The sequence below is a fragment of the Lissotriton helveticus genome, chromosome 1_1 (assembly GCF_964261635.1).
Source record: "Lissotriton helveticus chromosome 1_1, aLisHel1.1, whole genome shotgun sequence".
NCBI classification, from domain to species: domain Eukaryota; kingdom Metazoa; phylum Chordata; class Amphibia; order Caudata; family Salamandridae; genus Lissotriton; species Lissotriton helveticus.
This window is the reverse complement of record NC_136057.1, coordinates 1,542,347,040-1,542,370,417: the sequence shown is the minus strand read 5'-3', so window position 1 is coordinate 1,542,370,417 and position 23,378 is coordinate 1,542,347,040.

Here is a 23,378-nt window from a genome sequence, read left to right as displayed (position 1 = left end):
ATCGCAAATTACCACCAACTACAGGTTGGTGTTAATTTGCGATTTCTTTCAAAAATGCACATTTATGCATTTTTCAAAGTGGCATGTGGCGCACACACATGCCTTTAGGGCATGTGTGTGCACCACGTGTGCACTCATGCTCATTTCAGGGGTGCAACAGGGTGTCCTTTTGACACTCTGGCACACTTGAAATTGCATTCTCAATTTGCAATTCTCTGTGGGAGAGGTGTGGCGCCGCGGCCAGGGCGACTGACGCTGGAATCTGGGGATCAGGGTTCGATCCCCGGCTCCGGCGGCAGGCTGGCCCAGCACCATGTGACTCTGGGCAATAGCTTGCTTAATCTTCCCGACGGCCCCCAGCGCCTAGAGACCCTTACGGGTGATTGTGCGCTTTACAAATGTGGATTATTATTATTATTATATTATTATTATAATTGAGAATCGCAAACTGAGAATGTCTTCACATTCTTTCCTATGGGACTAGAGGCCCATAGGAATGAATGAGGAGGTATTCCTTAATTGCGAATTGCAATTTGCGATTCACAATTAAGGAATATGTAGGATTCCCAAAATGTATTGCAAATCTTACTTATATAGCGTTTTGCGATTCTCAAATAGCGATTCCCAAAAATTCGCTATTTGAGAATCGCAAATCCTAACATTGATACATATGGCCCTTGATTCCCAAGCAGAATAACTTCAATAGTACCTCATCACATATTCGTACTGCTTATGGAGGAGCTAACTTTCCCTGCCATAATCACTTCATTTTGTAAACAGATCTCAATGAATTGGCCCTGGCACAAAAAACACTGGTAGCATCAGAAGAAGCTTCCTACCTAAATGAACAATCTATTATTTAAGTCGATATCCTGCCTCCAACAAGTCCCACCATTGACACTTATGACTCTGTGGTTTCTCCTTACTGTTCATCACATTCTGCTGCTGATGCACCTATATTCTCTGTCACAAACAGTTTGCCTGCAGACAGTAATGGATTTCCACTGAAGTTGATTAGCTGGGATATGGCAGGAATTAAGGCCAAAAGAGGTTACCAGAGATGGTTCACATCTATGCATAAGTTTGATATCATTATTTTACAAGCAACCTGGTCATCAGAGTCTATTGTCTGGGATGGTCTTCAACCTTTTTTGGCCCCTGCAAAAATAGATGAATGTGGGCAGGGCTAGAGGGGGCTAACTAACTTTTGTCTGTAACTCTGATGATTATATGATTATTCTTGTGTCTCTTGTCTTGTTCTTACTGACATCCAGATTCTTTGGTTCTTGCACTTGGATAGTTTTTTTTTGTTTTTGCTGTAAACCTTTATAATGCTGTCTTCTTCATTGATAAGGGCCTCAATATAGATACCCTCTTTACTGTAATGCTGTGTTTACAAGATCGGTCTTCCTTGCTACATGGTGGTCTAAATGTCATTGCGAAAGTAGGCAATAACACAACATTACCTTCTTTTTTTTATGTATCACATGGGGGACTGTTGGTCACTAGTGCTGATCGCAGGGGCGTACGGATTTTTCCTTTTGGCTACATTTGGCCTAATCAATGCAACTGATCTCATGGGTGATGTTTGTAACCAATGACCCTCGCACCACCTCAACATTTGTGACTTGAGTTAGCACAGGTTCCGTTTCTTCAGGTTTAGTCTATATTTTATCAAGGGTTTATACTCGTACAAAAAGAAGAATGAAACGCAAACCTTAAATTTTGGGAATAGTGTAGGGCATTTCAAGATCGTCATCGTCAAATCCTCCCTCGATCTATCATTGTTAGCCTGTAACATGGTTATTTAGACTTTGCTGCTTGTGCAAAATCGAACACATACTATGTGTGCACCTGTTTTTACACTGGGCCCTGTTTACAGCTGAGTGCAATTTGTACACATAAGCAGAGGGCACTTGCTGTTGTGATCGCACTAGCACTTAGATAATCTGCATGACCATGTCGTGACCAAGATTTGTGGGGTTGACGAACGGTGCGGGTTGGTGTTAACCTCAAAGTCTATGAGGTAACATGGTCTAGACACAAGATTCAAAACTGCCTTTCAAAAGGCAGTCGATAAGAAGTGACTGACTCAAAATTACTACACATCATACTATTTTTATTACAATTTTAAAGTACAATATAGAAAATAGGAAATTGCAAATGCAGCTAGTCTCTTTCAATCAGTCAGAATACATAGAAATCAATTTCCGAGAAAGCTCTATTACAAGAATGATCCAATAATAAGCAAACTCTCCACTGTGTCAGAAAGTGTCTAGCTTACCCCCACATTCGATGGGTTTACCTGTCCATTTTTAGCATAGGAAATGAAAGAAACTGCAAAGTGTGAGATTTCTTACAACAAATCGTATTTTATATTTTAAAAATATCACATAACTGCCCACTAAATGCTAACCCACTAGATGCATTTCATTCACCCCCTTCTGACCTAATTTCATCCGGAGGTGTCAGAGTAAACTAGTTACATAAGAAAGCAATACAGCGTGCTAACAGAAGGAGACTTGAAAGTAAAAGAAAAAGCCTCCATCCAGGAAGTTCTTCGAGAACAATATGTCATATAGGGTCAAGGGAGAAAATTGAGACAGAATGAACATCATGATGTGGCAGCCTTCTTAAAAATGATGGAGAGGACAAGTAATTAAGGCCTAGTTATCCTTAACTATATAAACACACTAAAACACATCACAATGATTTTGTTCCAAGTGTACTATCTTTATAGTAAAGCATGTGTGTGAATTCAATATGTAGAATGAAAAATTTGAAAGCACAAATGCAGTTTACTGTGGAAAACATCCAAACTGTGCCACCCTCCTTGGCCTTTTGGTTGCTGATATTCATTTCTCACAGATAGTTCAATTTTTACACTCTTGATATGGGCACGCGCAAACTGACAACAGGGACGGACCGTGCTATTGCCAATTCTCAAGCGGGCTCCTCTTTGCACTCCTTCCTGGTTTATGCAGTTATCATTGTGGGCATGGAGATCGTGCTGGCAGAGAGGCATCTGTCTTTAGACATGGTAGAAAGTTCTAGTTTTCTTACATCTAGAATGGCTGCACCTCAACTTGGTTCACCTGTGGCTGTCCCAGCCAATTGCTCTCCTACAACTCATTCCGAGGCCTTTGTTGGATGTTGGATAAGGAGCCAGCTGTGGACATCCCTGATTTTTCTTTGTACTGCTAGTGGCTGTGAACCCTGTGCCAGGAAGAAAAGGAAAACCAAATCAGGACCTGTCCTTGCCAATACCAAGATACAGGGGCCACCCGCCCGCCCTACCACCAGAGCAAGGACCAGCACACAGTGCACGGAAACCACATGGCCTCAGCCCATCACAGGTGGACTTGGTATCCAATCGTTACCCGGATGTGGGTGAAGGGGGGGCATACTTTTTCTTGGGAAGCTTCATTGGCTCAAGTTAAATCCTTAGTAATTCTGCAATTGCTCCTCTCATAGACAGGATCAGATCCCTGGAAGGGGTCATCTTGGAGTTGTTTAAATTGAACTGGCTATCCAATTTGCCTCCACGTTCTGTTGAAGCTCCCCTAATCTCTGGTCCTTTCACTGACCCCTGCACCACAATCCTAATAGCATTGCTGTACTGAGAACCACACCCTTAATGGCACACACCTTACCAATTGCCTATTTGCTAACTCCAGGTCCAGGGGACAAGTCCATGATGTCAGCAAGCCGTAATAACATTGGTTCTCGTCTTTTAGGCCACTTGGGGCTATTATTCTACCCAGACCCCTACCGAACCCCAACCTACACAAGTGCAACCGGTCCTCAATTTTCCACTTGAATGTTGCCCCTAAGGGGCTGTCTTGATCGGTTTCTCTTGGAGGACAGAAGGCTGGAGAGCCACCCCACCTGTGGATGCCCTGGGAACCAGGTTACCTACTCCAGGGATGCGAGATGTTTAGAGGTGAAGAGATGGCAGAACCCTCTGTAGACAACAATGGAAGACTTGGAAGAAAGTGGCTCTGGAGAAGAAGGTGAAGACGTCTGGTGGAAACCAAGGGTGGATTCTGGATGTGAAGAATCTGCAAGCAGATGGGACAGAGTCTATGCCACTCAGTAAGGACCAGGAGGCAAGAAGAGCAATGCCCACTGATGTTAAAGCGTTCAAAAGAGTCAATGGTGAAAATGTCCCTTCACCTGTGAGGACTAGGTGATGCTGAGGAAGGCCAGGAGCTGGGCACAAGCTGTTGGATGTCAGTGACTAGGTCATCAGTGTCCGGGAGGAGCACCAACATGCCTTGGTATCCGAAACTGGAGTGGAGCACGTTGGGACCAGCAAGGTCCAGGGAACACCCCAACTGCAGGAGAGTCAGGGGATGCCCCAAGAAAGCAGGGGAGCCAACTGAAGCAGTAGAAGACCCTCAAGAGGACCCTCAGGCCGAAGCCACAGGAGTCGCAATAGGACCTCAAGCAGCTCATCAAGTGCGAAGTCCCACAGTGCAAAGGATGTGGTGAGAAGACTGATCTTGGAGACAAGAGATGCTGTGGGCTGGAGATTCTTGTAGTCTGAAGATCTGTGGAGTGCAGTGCAACAAGCCTTGTCAACGGCAAGTCGACTGGGTGCACAGGCGTTTGGTCCCAGTGATTACAACAAGGTATACTGGTGTCAAAATTGCAGAGAGGACAGGTCAGGCCTCAAAGGAGTTGCAGAAGCACCACCTGTGTTGCTGAGCCTAGGGATGCCTGTAGGACAACAGGAGCAGTAGACCAGCCAGCTTCATTACAGGTCCTGCAGATGCAGACGTGTGACTCCTTCACTCCAAGGGAGATTACTTTGGGTGTCCTTGATGCCCACAGGTCTATTGAAGAACCTGGAAGAAGCACAGACACAGACAGTGAAGATGTCTTGCAGAAAAGTCAGACCAGGAGCAGCAGGAGTCGTCCTTGATGCAGTCTCGGTTCCATGCAAAGTCCAGTGATGTCCAAGTGTCCAGATGGTCGAAGAGTGACGTGGTTCTGTCTTGAGTCTTATCCCACAACAAATCTGAGTACCCTCCCACAAAGAAGCCCTTAAGCACCCAAATGGAAGGGTTGGAACAACTCAAGAGTCCCTCCCGGAGGAGGGGCTGGACAGAGGGAGGGATACTCCCATGTTCTTTGTCCAGTTTCACGCCAGAGCAGGAGCCAAGGGCTCCCTAAACTGGCTCAAACTAGGTTATGCAAGGAGGGCACCAATTGTGCCCTTCAAAGCAGTCTGGTGGTGCTGGTAAGCGCCCACACACCAGCCCAGTACACTAAGTCCTCTTTGGCAGGTGGTCGCTCCTCCCTGTGACAGGAAATCTATTGTTCTACCTTTCCCGGTAGGAGGGCAGAATTGTATCTGTGGTTTGCAGCAGCATTAGTTTGCTGTCTGACCCTGAAAGGCTGTTACCAGGAGGATGTGGGTACCCAAGGGAGTCCCCCAGTACATGGGATCATACTTCCAGCATTGGAATCAGTGTTGGGGTATTATTCCACCATATTTGATACCAAACATGACCAGGTTTGGTGCAGCCACTACATAGTCAAACATCTCGTAATGACTGATGTTCACTATATGTATTAAAATGACTGACTCCACTTAAAAAGCCTGGAGAATCGACTCCAGGGTTTGCAGTGTTGTCCTGTTGATGCAGGTCCACCCTCACACTTATAACCAAGCCCCCTGCCCTCAGGACTGAAGAGTCTGCCATAGGGTGGCCTATAGTTTTTAAGTGCTGTGGCCTCCAATATAAGTAAACATATCTGGCGTGAGAGGTGCAACCACCAACTCACACAGGCTGCAATGGAAGGCCAGTAGTCACAGTTTAACTGGACTCCCATGGGTGGCATGATACAAGCTGCAGCCCATGGGTGGCCACTGGTGTACCTCTACCCAGGGTACCTTAGTACCACATACTATAGACTTACAAGGACGCACCAGTAGCCAATTGTGGATGTATAGAAGTACTTACTGTTAAAACTGGTGGTCTCTAGTTGGCAGAGGTAGGTACCACTGTCCAAATAGGGACCCTTGCTTCTAGTCAGGGTAAGAAGGATGCACTCTTTAGATAACCCCTGCTCACCCCCTTGGTAGCTTGGCACGAGCAGTCAGGCTTATCAAAGGCAATGTGCTAAGTATTTGGAACAACACTCACAATAACACATTGAAAACACCACAAACTGACTCCACTACTGTTTAGAGAATAAAGGTATTTAATTTAAAGTACACAAGACCAAAAATCCAACATACACAGTTAAAGAATATGGTTTCAAAAGAGTTCGTAAGGTTGCGTTAAAATAATCCACAGTTGTGTCACGTTTTAGCCAACAGTACCTTTAGATGCGACAAAAGTTCCAAGTGAAAGCTGTAGCGTGGAAAAGCAAGCGATGTGTCTCTCCTGAGACCCTGGGGAGGTGATGCGACAACCCCGCTGGGCGCAGCCGGCGTGTTGCGGTGACTCTGGTCTGTATGGGAAGGGATGCGATACCTTGCATGGATTCCGGTGCACAGGTTTCGGTGGAAGTGACTCGCAAAAGGTACGATGCGACGGTCTTCTCCTCTCACGGCCCCTCGATGCAATGGCTCTGCGATGACTCTCACAGTGACAGGATGTGGTCCGCAAGCAAGTGGTGCGACAATCTCACCCAGTGACGACAGGCTCTGCGACGATACTCACAGCAATGGTAATCTTCCCGCACCGGACTGGTGCGTTCCGCAAGCGAAGGATGCAACGACTCTGGCAGCGGCAACAGGCGCTGCTACGATCTCGGCCTTCGTAGCGGCAGGAATTTCCTCGCACTGACGGGGATGCGCTCCACAAGCGAGCAGTGTGTTAAAACTTGCAGAAAGTCTTTAAAATAGTGGTTTCCAGCTTCCCAACACAGGTACAACTTCCAGAGGCACCGCAACTGGCCCAAGCACTCTAGGAAGGACAGAACTCTCTTCAGCAGAGTTCAGGGAAGCTGGGGGTGAAGTCCTTTTGTTCCTGGGACTTCTTAACAGGGAGCCAGCTCTTCTTCAGGCCCTTGGAGATTCCTTCAAGCAAGGGGACACAGCACAAATCAAAGTCCTTCCCCTCTCCATGGCAGCAAAGCAACTGCAGGTCAGTCCAGCAAAGCAACAGCGGGATAGTCTTCCTTCTTCAGTCTTCCAACTTTCTCCTTGGCAGAGGTTCCTTCTTTATTCCAGGATGATCTAATTTTCTGTAGTCTGGGGTCCTGTACTTATACCCAAAAAAATTCTTTGTTCCCTTTGTGCAGGAGGACTCTGAGCCCGTTCTGAACCAGTTCTGAAGCACTCTGTTTACATGACTCCTTCTTTCCTTTCACAGTGCAGAGCAAAAACATCAGACGCCCCACAGGAGGTGGGGCCAGCATTGTGGAGGGAAAGCACAGCCCTGGAGCACTTTGTTGACATGATTCCTTCTCTCCTTTCACAGTGCAGGGCAGAGACATCAGACGCACCACAGGGGGTGGAGCCAGCACTCTGGGGGGCAGGCACAGTCCTATTCAGGTCCCAGGTGCAACTCCTCCCTCCCATCTAGATGCAGATCTCTCTATTCACCACTGTGCAGACTCATTCTGTCTCCTGGAATCCCCCAGCCCTGTCACTCACAAACCATACAGTCAATTCACAAACAGCCAAAGGCACACAGAAAGGTCAGACAAGAAAGCAGCCACTTTATAAAAGTGCCACTTTCAAACACAGGATTTAAAAACCACCTATCCCAAAAGATGTGCTATTAAATTCTGAGTTCAGGGATACCAGACGTTTATGTCCTATCTTGCTCCTATGGGAAGATATGCAGGTAACCACTGTACACAGCATTCCACATCATAGCCTATGGGCAAGATAGCATTACAATAGTGAAAAACGAAAATGGCTGTAATTCACTACCAGCGCATGCCACCCGCACTAGTACATTCTCTACCTTTCACATACACTGCACCCTGCCCAAGGGGGTACCTTGGGCCTTCCATAGGGGTGACCAAAGTGCACAGAAAGGGAAGGGTTGGGCCTTGTCAGTGGGGACACTGACCCGGTGGACATGGCAGTTCACAGACTGCACACAGGCATTGCGGTGGCAGGCCTGAGACACCATTTTAGAGCTACTCATGTGGGTGGCACAATCAGTGCTGCAGGCCCGCTAGTAGCATTTGTATCACCAGCCCTGGCACACTCAGTGCACTTTACTGGGGGCTTCTTGGTGATACAAATATGTCAATCATGGCGCACCAATTACAATCACAATTTACACAGAGAGCATATGCACTTTAGCACTGGTCAGCAGTGGTAAAGTGCCCAGAGTCCTATTGCCAACAACCACAGGTCAGGAAAAACAAGGGAGAAAGAAGCAAAACGTTTGGGGATAACCCTGCAAAAGGGCCATTTCCAACACTTACCATGGTACATTTATGGAGAAAGCACAGTGACTGGGTTCCTGATTAGCAGGATCCCAGTCCGAGTAGGTAAAAAAAAATACTGACACCAAGCAAAAAAATGGGGGTAACCATAAAAGCAGATCCTACTTTCCTACATGCCCCTTTCATCCAATAGGCAGGAATTGCATGGAAGCTAAAAAAGAAAGTTTGTCACTGGCTCTCAGAGAACACTGTATTTGCCACCTCTGAGTATGGCAATATACTGCTGGTAAGGAGGATTGAATGGAAAGGCCCCTAACCCAAATCTATTGAGGGGTATTGCATGGTTATGAACTGCAGACATCAGGACATGGTGCTTCACCTATTTAAATCTGGGTGGTGACACGTTCCTGTTGAAGCTTCTACAACTATTGTTTCCTTGGATTATTTTTATAGTCCCAAACAATCTAGCCCACCTGGCGAGCCTAGAAGGTGGGGCCCTCCTCCGTTGGCCAGAAACACCAGGTGTTCCAACAATATCAACCAACAACAGATAACAGCCCCTATCTGATCTGGAAGCCAATGATTGACTTGTTCACCCTTTGCGCTTGTTGTGCGGCCCTGGTCCATCAAAGGTCCCGCGAACTGGAGCTACTCCCAAATCCATTTACTCACCACAGCAACAGACTATTATCAATCTACCTCTGATGTTCTTACCCCTTCCCCTGACCCTACTTTGTACTCCCCTTCAACTAACCACTCCCAATTACCTGCCATTGTGGCCTCCAGCATGCCCAATAGTGCTACCCTTTGCCCAAGATTAATCCATCCACCAAACTTGTCTCCTGTAACGTTGCTGGCTTAAAGGACAGGATAGCCTGCCTTCATTGGTGTAACTTTGTGGACAGCTTTGAAATATGCATGTTCCAGGAGACCTTGGCCGTTAGCCCCTTGTTTTGATCTGTGTTTGCTTGTTATGATTGTCCTGCCCTTTTTCCGGAAAAGATCGACGCCTGGGGTGGCTTTCTGTATTGCTGAAAACCATGTTGTTATGTTCAAATAAGGTCATTACCATAGGCACTCACGACGCTACGTGTGTAATCCGGAAATTCCCTGATGGGGTTTTGTTATGCTCGATTAATATCTATTGTAGGTACAAAGTATGAAATCCCAGAATAGCTGTGATCAACACAATTAATGCTCTTCTCCGATCCCTTCTGGTCAATGCAATTAGGATTGTGGCGGGGAATCTAAATTGTAACTTTGAACCTCTGGGTATTTTTAGTGCCACACTGGGGGGAGGAGGATAAAGTGTGGACTGTACCTGGGCTGTCCCTCAAACCTGTTGAAAAATGGTATGCTCCAGCCCTACCATCAAATGCCTTTACTCTTAACAACAGCTTGAGAGCTTGCAATGGGAGAACCCCGCCTGACAGGGAAGTGAAGGAAACTCTTCTTTGACCAGGTGGCTCTAGCCGCATTGAATACATACTGCTGGACATAAGGCTGTGGCCACATGGTGTTGATAAGGATGTAATTTCCCACTAGGACAGTGACCACAACACCCTAGATCTTTCCTTGAGCTTATTGGGCTACATCATTTCTCCTCATGAGCTTGAACCTTTTGACAGGATGTTATTACCCACTAACAACCGTAATAGACTATTGCTTCACCTTCTTTGCAGCTCCAGCTCCATGGGAGGGAGCACCCTTCCTGCATCCGCATGGTAGGATTACTTCGCCATCCATAAGTTCCTATTTCACTCCTCTAGGGAGTGGTTTTTGGGGGTGTGTAGGTCTCTTCTGAAGGCAAGTTGAAGTTGCCCAGTGGTATATCAAGGCTTGTAGGTCAGAAAGACACGCCTTGAAGGCTGCTATAAAAGGTGGGACTAGGGCCCTAATTCAGGAAGCCATGGCGTTGCAAAAGGCTACCTTGGCCAAGGCCATGAAAGATCATGAGTCTGTCAAATGGTATTTTCTATTGTTAGCAGTTAAATGGAATGATCTCTGCAAATGACAAATGGTGGCCAATAGGGGTCCAGTCCTTTCTGCCCAAGTGTCTAGCAACATAACGGCCACGGCGACCCTTTTTTCAGGCCTCTATAAGCACGACCAGGGGAGACCGTGACAGAAAACTTGTTAGTATCTGGGTCTCCAGTCTGTTTTGCTAGAGGGGCACTCTGTGCAGTACTTCTGCCAAGTGGGACAGATGGCATAGCTGGTTCTGTTGATTGGGCAGTGCAAAGGCTCACTATGAGCCCCACCCTTGGATCAATGTTGTTTGGTCTGGTCGACAGTACTTTCTCCCTGATCACCATGAGTGAAGGGGCCCTCGTTATCATAGAATTACCCCTGGGAAAGCCCCAGGGCTGGACAAGGTTCCGGGTGCCCTGTCTAAAGCTGAGAAGGAGAACTGGAACCCCCAGTTTTTCACTGTACTTTCACAGCAGCTTCAATTGCCTACTCACTCCACAGACATGGTCAGGGGCTGAGATCATCCCAATCTTCAAAAGGGCTCAAGATATTTCCCATCTAATTATAGGCCGATCAGCCTTATTGATAGCTCCCAGAAGTTCTTCAACAGAATTCAGCTGAGCAGACTACAAGACTGTATGGAGGGCTTCGTGGTGCTGAAGCCCCTGCAAGCTGGGTTTAGAGCTGTGACCAGCACATTTGAAAAAGTACTCCAATTGCAGCTATTACATTCGAAATACTTCACTTTTGGTGGGGATTGTCTGTACACCATTTTTGTTGACCTCCTATTGGTGTTTGTTCTTGTGTGAAGGGAAGTACTGTGGAAAGTATTGACTAATCTGGGGGTCCCGAAATATCTAGTTGACATGTTCAGCAGGCTTCATCTAAATAATTAATCTCAAGTCAGATGTGGTCTTCATGGGGAGCTCACAGATTCCAACCCTGTATCTAGGGGTGTTAGGCAGGGGTGCGTCTTAGCACTGACCCTGTTCTTGTTATTTATAAATGACCTGGTGATGAACTTAGAGCAATGTATTCATGATGCCCCATCCCTGGCCAAGAGGAAGGTCCCTGCACTGCTTTTTACGGACGACACATGGCTGGGTTTGATGTCCCCTATGGGCATCCAAATCTTGTTGGACCAGTTTGCTGTCTTCTGCACGCAGCGAGGGTTGAAGATCAATCTTTGTAAAATGAAGTACATGGTCCTGAATCCCTGCCATTTGACTCAACCATCCCCAGTCCTCAACATTGTTCCGCTGGTGAGGGCTCGAACGTTCGATTATCTAGGGTTCACCCTTAATGAACACTTTGGGTGGTCCCCCCAGAACCACAAGTGCAAACGTAGGGTGGATCACTATTCGGGTGGCATCCTAAGGGCCCTCCAGGGCTCCAGCTTTTGCCCCATATCCTTTGCACTGCAAATATATAGCTTACAAGCACTGGGGGCGGTCTTTATTTGGAGGGGAATTCTGGGGGCATGACAACATTAGTGACCTGGAGCTGGTGGAGAATCGTTTTTTGTGAGTCCTCACAAATCTCCCTCCCAGCATGTCACTAGTCCCTCTCTGTTTACCCCTTGGTCTCAGATTACTCACATCCAGAGTTAAATTCAGACGCCTGCTGTACTGGAGGAGAATCTGGTCCTCTAAAGCATTGGTGCTTTATAGGACCCAAGGGCCGGTGGGATTCCCCGGTTAGGCTACATCAAACGCTGTCTAACAGAAATTGGGTGTGTGAACCTTTGGGAGCATCCTGAGTCTGCATGCATTGTCTCCAAGCTTGCACTTAAGGGAATGAACTGAAACGCTGTGGAAGAAGGCACTAGCAATACCCAGAGGTTCGAAGTTACAATTTAGATTATATGCCACAATCCTAAATGCATTGACCAGAAGAGATGGCAGAAGAGCAACAATTGGGGGGATGAGTACTTTGAATGTAGAATTTTTGGAACCTAAGGGTGCTTATTGCTTGAAAGCCTACATGGACCACATTGAGCCCCCGCTCACCAGGTCTCTATTTATTAAATTTTGAATCTGCTTCGCACCTTTACTGCGAAGTGCATCACCCCTTTCCTGAAATAGATATGGATTGCTCATTTTGCCCTGAGACCAGAAAATATATGGGCCATGCTAATTCTTCTGTCCACAATATTATGGTTACAGGAGATCATGAATCTTGCCTTTGTGCCGAAACCGGGGCATTAGAAGCTACAGAATTGCATCAAGGATACTCAAGTCCAATCCCTCCCAAATTGTTTTTTTTGTTGTCTCCCATGGTTTACTTTCAATGTGATGAAGTTTGACTGAAAAGTGCTGTCTTTGGTACTCCCATCCTAAGGGAATTATTTTTACCCTCAGTACGCCCCTCTAAATTTGCTTAGTATGCACCTTACCTTTTCTTAAATATGGACCAATCATTAGCATAACGAGAAATGTTTGACTGTTTTTAACTTTGTACAGCACATGTATGATTGTTTTATCCTTGCCTTTTTTGGCGTTCTTTCATTCCTTTTAGACCAACATCATTGTGTATTTCTGTTGTTTTATTATATACATGTACTGTATTACATGTGCTTTTTGATAATGGTCAAAATAAAGTTTTTGCTTGCTTGTTAGCACCAACCACTCCAAAGAATAAGTAAATAAATAAACAAATAAATACAGTAATATGAGGTTCAGATACTGCTTGGAGCCGGCATCCCCATTATGAGCCTCAACTCCTAGATGAGAGCGAGACGGTAGCACTGATCCCACTTGATCTCAGTGCTGCCTTCAATACTGTGTTCCATGATATGATAATTCTGAGGCTGGCACAACTGGGGCTCCAGAGAACGGCACTTGCTTGGCTTTCTTCTTCTTTTTTAAAGGGCCGACTTTTTCAGGTTTTTTTCGGCAGTGACTCTTCCAATTGTTATGAATTGACTTCCGGGGTCTTGCAGGGCTCAGTCTAACATTATGCTCCTATGCTGATGATTCTGAAATCATCTTTTTGCTATCATCTAATCAAGACCACAACTCTGTGTCACCGAATTCTTGTATGGTGCAAGTAGCATCTCGGATGAATAACAACTCTCTGAAATTGAATGGAGAAAAAATAGAGGTTTAGGTGCTTGATAAGAACCTGCCCCTTTAGGGACCTCAGTATTGGCCAGATGCTTTGGGCAATATTCCTGTCCCCGCTGCTAAAGTTAAGAATCTTGGCTTCTTGGTGGGCTGTAAGCTTTCCATGAAGGCTGAGGTGGCGTTGTTATCAGAGGCTTGGTTTGCTCACATGAAATGGCTTTAGAAAATCATCTGGATCTTTCCTATTTCTGCTCAAAGAACGGTCCTCCAGGCACTCATTCTGTACGGCCTGGATTATGGTAAAATTCTGTATTTGGAGTTTGATAAAGCCTCTTTAAGGCGCATGCAAGTGGTTCAGAATGCGGCCGCCAGACTGATTCACAGACTGCCAAAACTTGCCTTGGTCTCTCCTCTATGAGCTACACTGATTAAGAGTGGAGAAACAAATCCAGTTTAAGGCTTTTTGTTATGTCTTCAAAGTAAGGGCTGAGGTTGCTCCTCGCCATATCATCGGCTTGATAAAACAAGCATTATAAATGCAATACGTCTTGCCTTTCATTAAGTAAAAGCCATTTGCTTTGCTTTACAATACCATTAGCAAAGCAAATGCCTTTAACTTAATCAAAGACGAGACCTATTGCGTTTTCAATGCTTGTTTTGAAAGGAGCACCTCTTTCAATGCAAGGAGACAGGACACTCTCTCTCCTGCTTCTGTTCGAGGATGCCGAGCTCCAGATGGTTTGAAAGACAACTTCCAGCACCTTGAAGAAGTGGGTCACTCTCGCCACATTTGCACCCCCTTCCTTCCACCGGGCACCCCGTAGCCTCTTACCTTGGAGGTCTGCTTCAGGCCATAGGCAGCGTGGCAGTAGCCAGGTCTCCTCTGCTGGTCTGGTTGACAGTCAGCGGTGCGGGGGCACTGTACCCTGGGGGCTGCCCCCCAAATCCTCCTGGGGGCGCATGGGGGGCCGGAGATCCAATGCCACAGGCGATTCAAGCACAAGGAAGGAGCTGTTGGTGGTGACGAGCAGAGGAAAACAAAATCACCAGCAGCAACAAAACTAAGGAAAATGACCCAAAGACACAACCAGAACGAAAGTCAGCCGCAGGCAGTCAGGACAGATAATCCATGGAGGGCGGGGTTGCCAGGCAAAGGGGGCATCACCGGGGAGACCCCTCGGAGACCCACATCTTCATCATCCCAGCTCCTCAGGGAAGCTTTTTCATTTCCTTTTCCTCCGGATTGGTGCAAAATGTTTTAAAAGTCGCAGAAGGAGGGGCGAAAACAACACCAGTGTAAAATCAAAATTCAGAAACTGCAAACACTCCAAAGAGGAATGAAAACAATGGTTCGTGACCAAAATTTGACCAATATAAATTTACTTTGCAAAGCACATTGCGAATGAATTGATAAATAACATATACAGGATAATAACCAAGCGCCACACTGTATAATACAGTGTGGCGCTTGGTTTCTTGTGTGTGGTCTATCAAATTGATGCAGAAATAGGTAATCTGTACACAAATTATTATCCTGTATATGTTATTTATCAATTCATTCGCAATGTGCTTTGCAAAGTAAATTTATATTGGTCAAATTTTGGTCACGGACCATTGTTTTCATTCCAGTATTGTGCCCAGGTCCGTTTTGACTTTAGGGGCTACCCCATTATAAATAATGGACACTCCAAAGAGGGATCTGCTGCACTAAAAATATAAAAACCAAAGCACGGCCAGACATCGAAAATCAAGAGTGGAGAGAAAAAGGGCGACTCTGGGGTCTTGGAGCTCCGCTTCACAGGCAGTCCCACCAACATTTGGTGAGAAGCTGCCTCCAAGCAGATCTTGAAAAGAAGTCAGAGGGAGAGGGCCGACTGGGTGGGTAGGAGGTTTGGGATGGAAAAGGGTTCTCCCTCCCCCATGAGCTGTGGAAGAGGCAAATTACCCCACAAGCATTTCCTATAGCTGCTAAGCAACCGAAGGGAGAGGCGAGAACACCCAAGCAGCCCCAGCCCTCCCGCCCACCTGCATGGGCTCTGCTGCCTCTCTCTCCCTCTGTCCTCAGATCAATATGGATGGGGGACCCTGGGGCGACGGCAGGGGTGGCGGTAAACTGAGGGTTGGGTTGAGAGGCTGAAGTGTTGGTGCTCCTCTGGTGTGAGGCAATGCTGTATAGCACTATAGGAATTTAGCACTATAACATTTACGAATAATACACATTCATGTCTCTGGCATCCCTCCCACACAGCTGGCACCGCGCAACCCACACACATTGCATATTGGCGCTACACAGCACACCCGCACTCAGATCTGCGCAGAACTACACAGCCTGGTACCATCCCAGATGACACACCACGGAAAAGACTGCACAATCATCAGACTCACATGCACTACTCAATCACAATACACAATCACCAGACACGATTACCACACACACACATATATAATTAACTTGAACTATGCTTAAACTGGCATTACGCACATCATCACCAACACATACCACCAGGGATGCACAGACTTTTACAAACACACACGCCATGAGCCAAGCACCACATACAAGAGCACCACTACACATTGCCAGTACTAGATAAACTGTCACACGACCCACCCAATAGCATCCCACCTACATCACCACAAACCATGCCTACAAGACCACCCACATTACGAGCAGCACAAACACATGTGCACTAGCACGAAAAACACACCAGCAGCAATTTATTCACTCACCCATCACCACACCCAAGTACGCAAACGCACCCACTGGTTAACACACAAAGCGCAATACTAGCAGCAGAAGAGTACCATACCGTGGATGCAAACTCAACTACACGTGCATCTTACACATGCACAAACTAGTAATTGTTGCGCAGCACCTAAACAATTTAATAAAGATACGCTTGTGTGTGCGCAAGGAAGGAAGCCCGTCGGGCATTAAAATGAAAAACACCAGAAAAGAAAGCGCTGTGAACCTACTGTGTCACGCCGCCTGTAAGAGATCCAATCCCGCTAAGCTTGGCTAAAAAGAGACAGGGTTGCAACAAGGAGAGATTGACATGCCTTCGGTGCAATCATTGCACTGCCTTTGGCATAATTTGGGACGCCAAACGACGCGCACGAATGAAAGCTGAAGGCGGACATGGGACACGGCTTCGGGATCCGTATTGATTCCAAGAAGCCCTCTGCATGGCAGGGCAACGCATGCGCTGCTTTCGCCAGGCCAAGACCTAAACATATCAACTTACATATTTTTTGTGCTCTAGCAACCTATCTCTCTGCGCAGTTCCCAGGATGAAACGATTGAGGTTGCTCCTTTGTGTACCTCGGCCCAAAGCTATGGAAAACCTTAACGGAACATCAGAGATTCTGCCCTTCACTGACCATGTTTCGCAGCCAATGAAAGACGTGGCTGTTCTGAGCTAGCTGGGCTGGGATCACTCTTGCTGCTGCGCTATACAAGCATCTTAATCTAATCTAATTATAAATGGGACACTAAACATCATAAGGTGCTTTTATTGCCTGTGGTATCGATGGAGTGAAAATAATCAGAGCATGGCATATGAACACCAGTGACAGAGATGTCAGAGGAGCATCGGGTGCACTGCACCCAGTACCAGTACTCGTAGGTCGGGAGAAGTGTAAACACACGAAAAGCCCTTATTGGATTCTTGGTCTCCAGGGAAATCACAGTTGCGGTAACACACTGCTAATGTTTCCAAGCAAAAAATGCACATGAATAAACATTGCTTTAAAATGTGACAGCTTTTTGTGGACTGGGGAGATTTTCATCAACAGCCGCACGTGAACAGGACCGAAGACTGAAAATGTTCTTCTCCTGAGAGCAAAAATAATAAACTGCACATGTACACTGGGTGCTGGGAGGGGTGGGGGAGGGGGCATTTTCAAACCAGATCAGCCGAGGCAGTTTTTCTCTGAAATGGTTGCAAAATTTCTTCTCACAAAGTCAATGTTTCCACATATAAAATATAGAATTGGCTACTATATCTAAAAACATTTGAAATGCCGCAGTCTAATAAGACGTGTTTTCGCGCACCGGTTACATTACACAAGGTCATATTCATTTAGGGTTCAATTTACGAAGATTTTTGCAGCAGTACGTCTGACACGTGTACAGTATCATAAAGTAAGGATGCGCATTGTACATAAGTAAGGTTTGTGTGATTGCATGAATTGTACCTTCGTGGATTCCGCAGCACGCACAACTGCTGAGTTCTACCTAAGTGCAAAAGAGTGGAGGCACCCGTGGAGCAGTCTGGGTAGTGCCCGCAAACATGCAGCGGAAGTTAGGCTAACGCTCATAACGTGATGACTCAGGGATAGACACATGGGCTTGATTCAGCTCTTTGTGTGATCGGCACACAGGAATTCATATGCATTCTGAAATGCCAACTTCATGCATAAGTTTCAGGTGTACATACGTGAAAAGCAAATCAAGGCCCAAAATGATATGTGCATGGATGTACTTTGCAAATATCATAGTAGGAACGTGCACAATCCCTACCCTACCCTTTTTTCTTAACAATAGTCTGCTCTCCAGAACTGTAAGAGAGCAAATGAAAAGGGGGGGCTCTTGGCCCCCCCGCCCGCATGGCGGTGCGGTGACCGCTTCCCTCCATCAATGCCTCTCGGTGGTGGGGCGTGTCCTCTGGGGCGCGCCCTACCACCGATTGGCGGGCGCCCTCCCTGACCCGGATGGCATTAAGCGACATCCGGGTCAGGGGGGCGGGCTGCAGGAGGGGCTGGGATTTTTTGTTAAGGATAGTCTCTCACACCTGTTGACAATCATGTATCTAATGTCCTGCTGATTTTTGTATAAACTGATTATCGTACAATTAAAAAAAAATGTATTGTTTTATATCTTAATAAATACGTCCGGGGGGTCTTGCGACCCCCCGCCTTCCAAAGATAACCATGTTTCATGTCCCTGTGTCCGGGGGTTGGTGTGGTCATAGGGAGGGGGCGGCAGCCAATCACTGACCATGCAGGATAACCAAAGATGCAAAAGCACAAAGCACCGTCCCAAAGGCGACTATCAAAATCCTGTTTTTTCTGTGGTTTCCTAACTATTAGATTGCACGTTACCTCAAAATCCTCTCCCTAATATATTTTTACAATCCTACATTAAAATTTACCTTAAGTGAAATCTGTTGATTGGTTTTTCCCACTCTAATCTATTGGAAAACCCTTTCCTTACCCTCCATCCTCTGCAAGCTTTACTGTGTCTGAGTGAAGCTTATTATCTGGCATGCCTGCCTGCCTTACTCTTCTCTATGTTTCTCCAAACTCTTCTTTTGTGTGACCATTTCTTGCAGTCTAACAGTATGTAACCTCCACAATCTTATCTACTTACCACCAATTTCCACTTGCATGTACTCACACTAATGATTGCACCTTAGTCCTATTATTCAATAAACTACAAAGAAACTAGGAAAAATGCACTGGATCATTTTCTAAGGCCACAACACTAATCCAAATAACCAAAACTAACTAATAGTCATCAGATTAATCACTAACTCAGGGTTACTGAGTAGATTTCTACTTGCCACAGAGCACTTCAATGCCATGTCAGGAGTAATAAATGCTATATAAATGCAATGACAATATAAAGTTCGTGAAAGGTTCCATTTTATATTATCAACTCAGAGGTGCCAAACCCTTGGACAACATTTAAGGAATGAACAATCGCTGTTCACGGCATGTAGTTAGAGTAACCACTGGCATGGGTGCAAATTCATGACAGTAAGTGTAAAAATCCAGGACAAAGGGTCAAAATTCAGGACAGAAGGTACAGTTTACAGGCCCATCAGAGGAGGTCGCACAACATTGCATAAGTAAATAGACAATCAACACAAGCACAAGTCAAAATAAGTTTCTATTAGGGTGAGAGAACCTTGGATTGCATCTGTTGTGTGTCTGAGTGAAACTTAAATACCTGTGTTTCAATATTGTATGCACCTCGGTGGTAACATGCATCACAATGAAACCTTCACCCCCCTAGAGATTGTCCCCTGGTGAGGTGACTGGAGCCCATAAACAAAAGCAGTTTGCCATGCCCTGGGCTCAGGCAAGAGGAGGCCCAGCAAGTGCTGTCACTGGCCCATTATCATTCTGTATGTGATTAATTAGGCCGATATACAGAATGATAATGGGCCAATAGCATCCTGTGCCAGGTTGGGGAGGGGCTGCTGCAGGCCACTGATCAAAACAGAGGCAGGAGCTGGCCCCTGCGGTGAGATTTACAGAACTCTCAGGCTGCTTGCAGGAGGGCAGCTTTCTCTAAAGTCCCAAATTACAGGCAAAAGGCGTCTGTGAAGGAATTCTTCATGGACAACGGAAAAGAGGCCCAAATTACGGGCAGTCCATAAAATTTACAGACGGTTGGTCAACCTACATCAAAGGTCTTCAAACTTTTGCAGGTTGAGCCCCCCCAGCTGAATTTTTTTAGATGTTGCCCCCCCCCACCACCTGACAGAAATTTCTGAAATCTGGTACGCTACATAATCAACTGCCACATGCATTTCACGGGCCATATTCGGCAAATAATGTTTTACATAATTAGAGTGTTTAGTAAACTGCAGGTTTGTGAATGGGTGTGGTGAAATGACAGAGGCATATTACACATCTCTAAACCCAATTTTTCCAAGATAAAATGCTGCGCAAATTCTTTTTACTAGAATGCTTTGTTTAACCACTTCAGCGCTAATGACAAGGGTAACTCGTCATGGACTTTCCATTGATTTCAATGGAAAGTCAATGGAAGATCATCAGGTGCCTTAGCAGCCAAGTGGTTAACACACGACCTAGATTAATAACAACACCACCAAAATAAATGTGTGGACCCGTTTTGATCTAAAATTGCATGAAACAAAAACATTTCTCTGCAAATAGTAATAGACTCTCTCATATCAATCACATTAAAAAGAAATGAAACAAAACAGTATTTACATGAATCTGTTTAGGATTTATTCCCGGCCATCAGGGCAAAAACAGAACTGCCTCTATCAAGGGAATCCCTGAAAGGCTGGATTGCAGTGCATGTAAATATGTCCTTTTGTAATTTAGGACAAAAACCTTGATGGGGCACGACATGCCCATACTTGTGTACAGGGGCGCAACTAGACCAGAACTTCCGGGGGGGTGGGAGCTAACACTGCCATCCAGGGCTGGCCCTAGCACTGGTCGCACATAGTGCAACAGTCTGTTTTGCCCCCCCCCCATTTCCTCCTTCTCCATGAATTTCCTCACTAGCACTCATCAACAATGCACATTTATTTATAGCGCTACTCATAGTTTACCCACACTCGGATCTGCATGGTACAAGTTCTTTGTAGCAGGCACATTAAACATCTTCGTTGTGTGGGTGTCAGGAGTACCCATTTGAGTGCACGTTGAGCGATGCGACAGTGTGGGAGTAGGGTAAGAGGAGTGACTGCAGGGTGAGTGAGGTGACCATATGAATTTGGGTGCGGATGTTCTTCGCGTGCATCTCTGGAATTTGTTGAAACGTTGTATGCAGGGGGCCTACTACATAAACGGACTGTAACCCCAGGACCCTTACCACAAACTATGAACTGCACAATCAAAGTTATTCATTGTTAATTCTTAATAGCAAATATCTGCATGTGGTTCGATTAGATGGAAAAAACGGAATGGAGAACCAAGGACTTCAACCACCTTTAACAATAGGTTTTAGGATTTTAAATTGTTCCTCTGATGAAATCTTACTTTTTAACCCCATTATGATGGTCCAAATGCAAATATTTTAACAACTATTTATGACACTTGTTTTATATTGTTCGCATGTTCACCATTGTAATGATTTTTAATTAATCAAACAATAAAGTTTCTTCTTCATTGGGTGCGGATGTAAATGCAGAGTTGGACAAATGAATGTATGGTTAGTGATGGCCTTATTTGAGTGAGTATGTATATTGAGCAGTAAGGGGACATGTGAGTGAAGTGTTTCATGAGTGCAGGGTGAGTAGGGTGCTTGTGAGACTGCAGGGTGAGGTACAGGGTGAACAGCACAAGTGCATTGTGAGTGCAGAGTGATTACTGTGAATGCAGGGTGAGTGGGTAATCGGAATGAGTGCATGGTGATCAGAGTGAGTGCATGGTGATCAGAGTGAGTGCATGGTGATCAGAGTCAGTGCATGGTAATCAGAATCAGTGCATGGTGATCAGAGTCAGTGCATGGTGATCAGAGTCAGCGCATGGTGATCAGAGTCAGCGCATGATGATCAGAGTCAGTGCATGGTGATCAGAGTCAGTGCATGGTGATCACTGTGAGTGCAGGGTGATCACTGTGAGTGCAGGGTAAGCGGGTGAACAGTGAGAGTGCATGGTGATCAGTGTGAGTTTATTGTGATCGCTTTGAGTGCAGGGTGAGAGGGTGATCGGTGTGAGTGCATGGTAATCACTGTGAGTGCAGGGTGAGCAGATGAATGGTGAGAGTACATGGTGAGAGGGTGTGAGTGTATTGTGATTGCTTTGAGTGCAGGGTGAGAGGGTGACCGGTGTGAGTGCATGGTGATCAGTGTGAGTGCATGGTGATGAGTGTGAGTGTATGGCGATCAGTGTGAGTGCATTGTGATTGCTGTAAGTGCAGGGTGAATGGTGTGAGTGCATGGTGATTGCTGTGAGTGCAGGGTGAGCGTGAAAGTGAAGGGCGAGAATGAGGAGCGAGTTGTCTGAATGCAGGGTGCATTCCCAGACACTTGAACTAACTCAGCAGGTTATTGATGGCAGCGTAGGGTTTCAGATATGCAATTGCTGTTATGGCATTAACAAGAGATCAAGGTGGAGGAAATAAATGTGCTGATCTTGCAACAAACTTCCAGTTTCATGGTTAGGGTTGCCAGCTCATTATTTTGATGGCCCAGTTGGTACAAACATAAACAGTCACCTAAAGCTGTATTGTCAGCACTTGTCTGCACATACTTTGAACAGCAATTATAAATAGTAGCACTTTTAATTGTGTTCTAGGGTTGCCTGAATGATAATAAAATATAAAATGTAGCAAAGACAGAAAAGTCACCATACAAATGTATTTATATTTATGTATAAGCACATTTGGTGCCAAGACAAGCAATTTGCAGGCTGTTTAAAAAAACACATGGCTGGCTTGCATTTTTCTTTTGGTAACTCAAAGTGTTGTGGCGCCTGCCTGTGTAAATGTAACAGAAACTTTGTCTCCTGTCTAAGAGCTTCCTCCCAGGACGGGGTTAAACTGGTAGAGTTGAAATGCTTCAGCTGCTTTAGGAGGCAGGATGTCTCCTTTGCTAAAACTGAAAGCAAGGAACAGACCATCATTTCAGCTGCAGTGGGAGGCGAGAAATCGAACACAAAGGAACAGGACTGTCTGTTCATTTGCTTTCGTTTTTTTAGCAGAGGAGACCCTGCCTCCCACTGCAGCTGAAGCTTCAGCTCTACCAATTAACCCCCTCCTGGGAAGGTTAACACTTAGCTCTTTGCAAGACAAAAGCGCAAGTGGTGCATTATCAATTCCCCCTCCCTGCCCCCACCCTCCTCCAGCCCTCAGTTACCGGAGCTCAATAAACAGATTCCCATTTGAAAGGGGTGAAGACCTGCACGCTTCAGGACAATAAAAGACTCTGAAGGGGAAGATCTTTGTGTGGAGTGTGCGCCCCCCTTAAGATGGTGTCGCTCCCTCCTGGGGGGGGCGGGCCCCACAGATTGAAGAACTCTGCCCTACATGTAGTCATTCTCTTTTGAATCCCCAAACAGGGGCATAGCGTGGGAGGGGGGTAATTGGGGTGCGACCCCCCTAATAAATGCATTCTTGGCTTGAGAGTTAGGCTTGGGGTCCCTCAGTCGGGTCCCCTATGCTTTTGTCATTCCGCATTAGACTAAAAGGCTTTGAAAAGCGCAAGTACTCGATGAGCACGCAATTAGGGCCCGGCCCCCCGGATCCCCGCCCCACCCCCTGTGTCTGTCCAG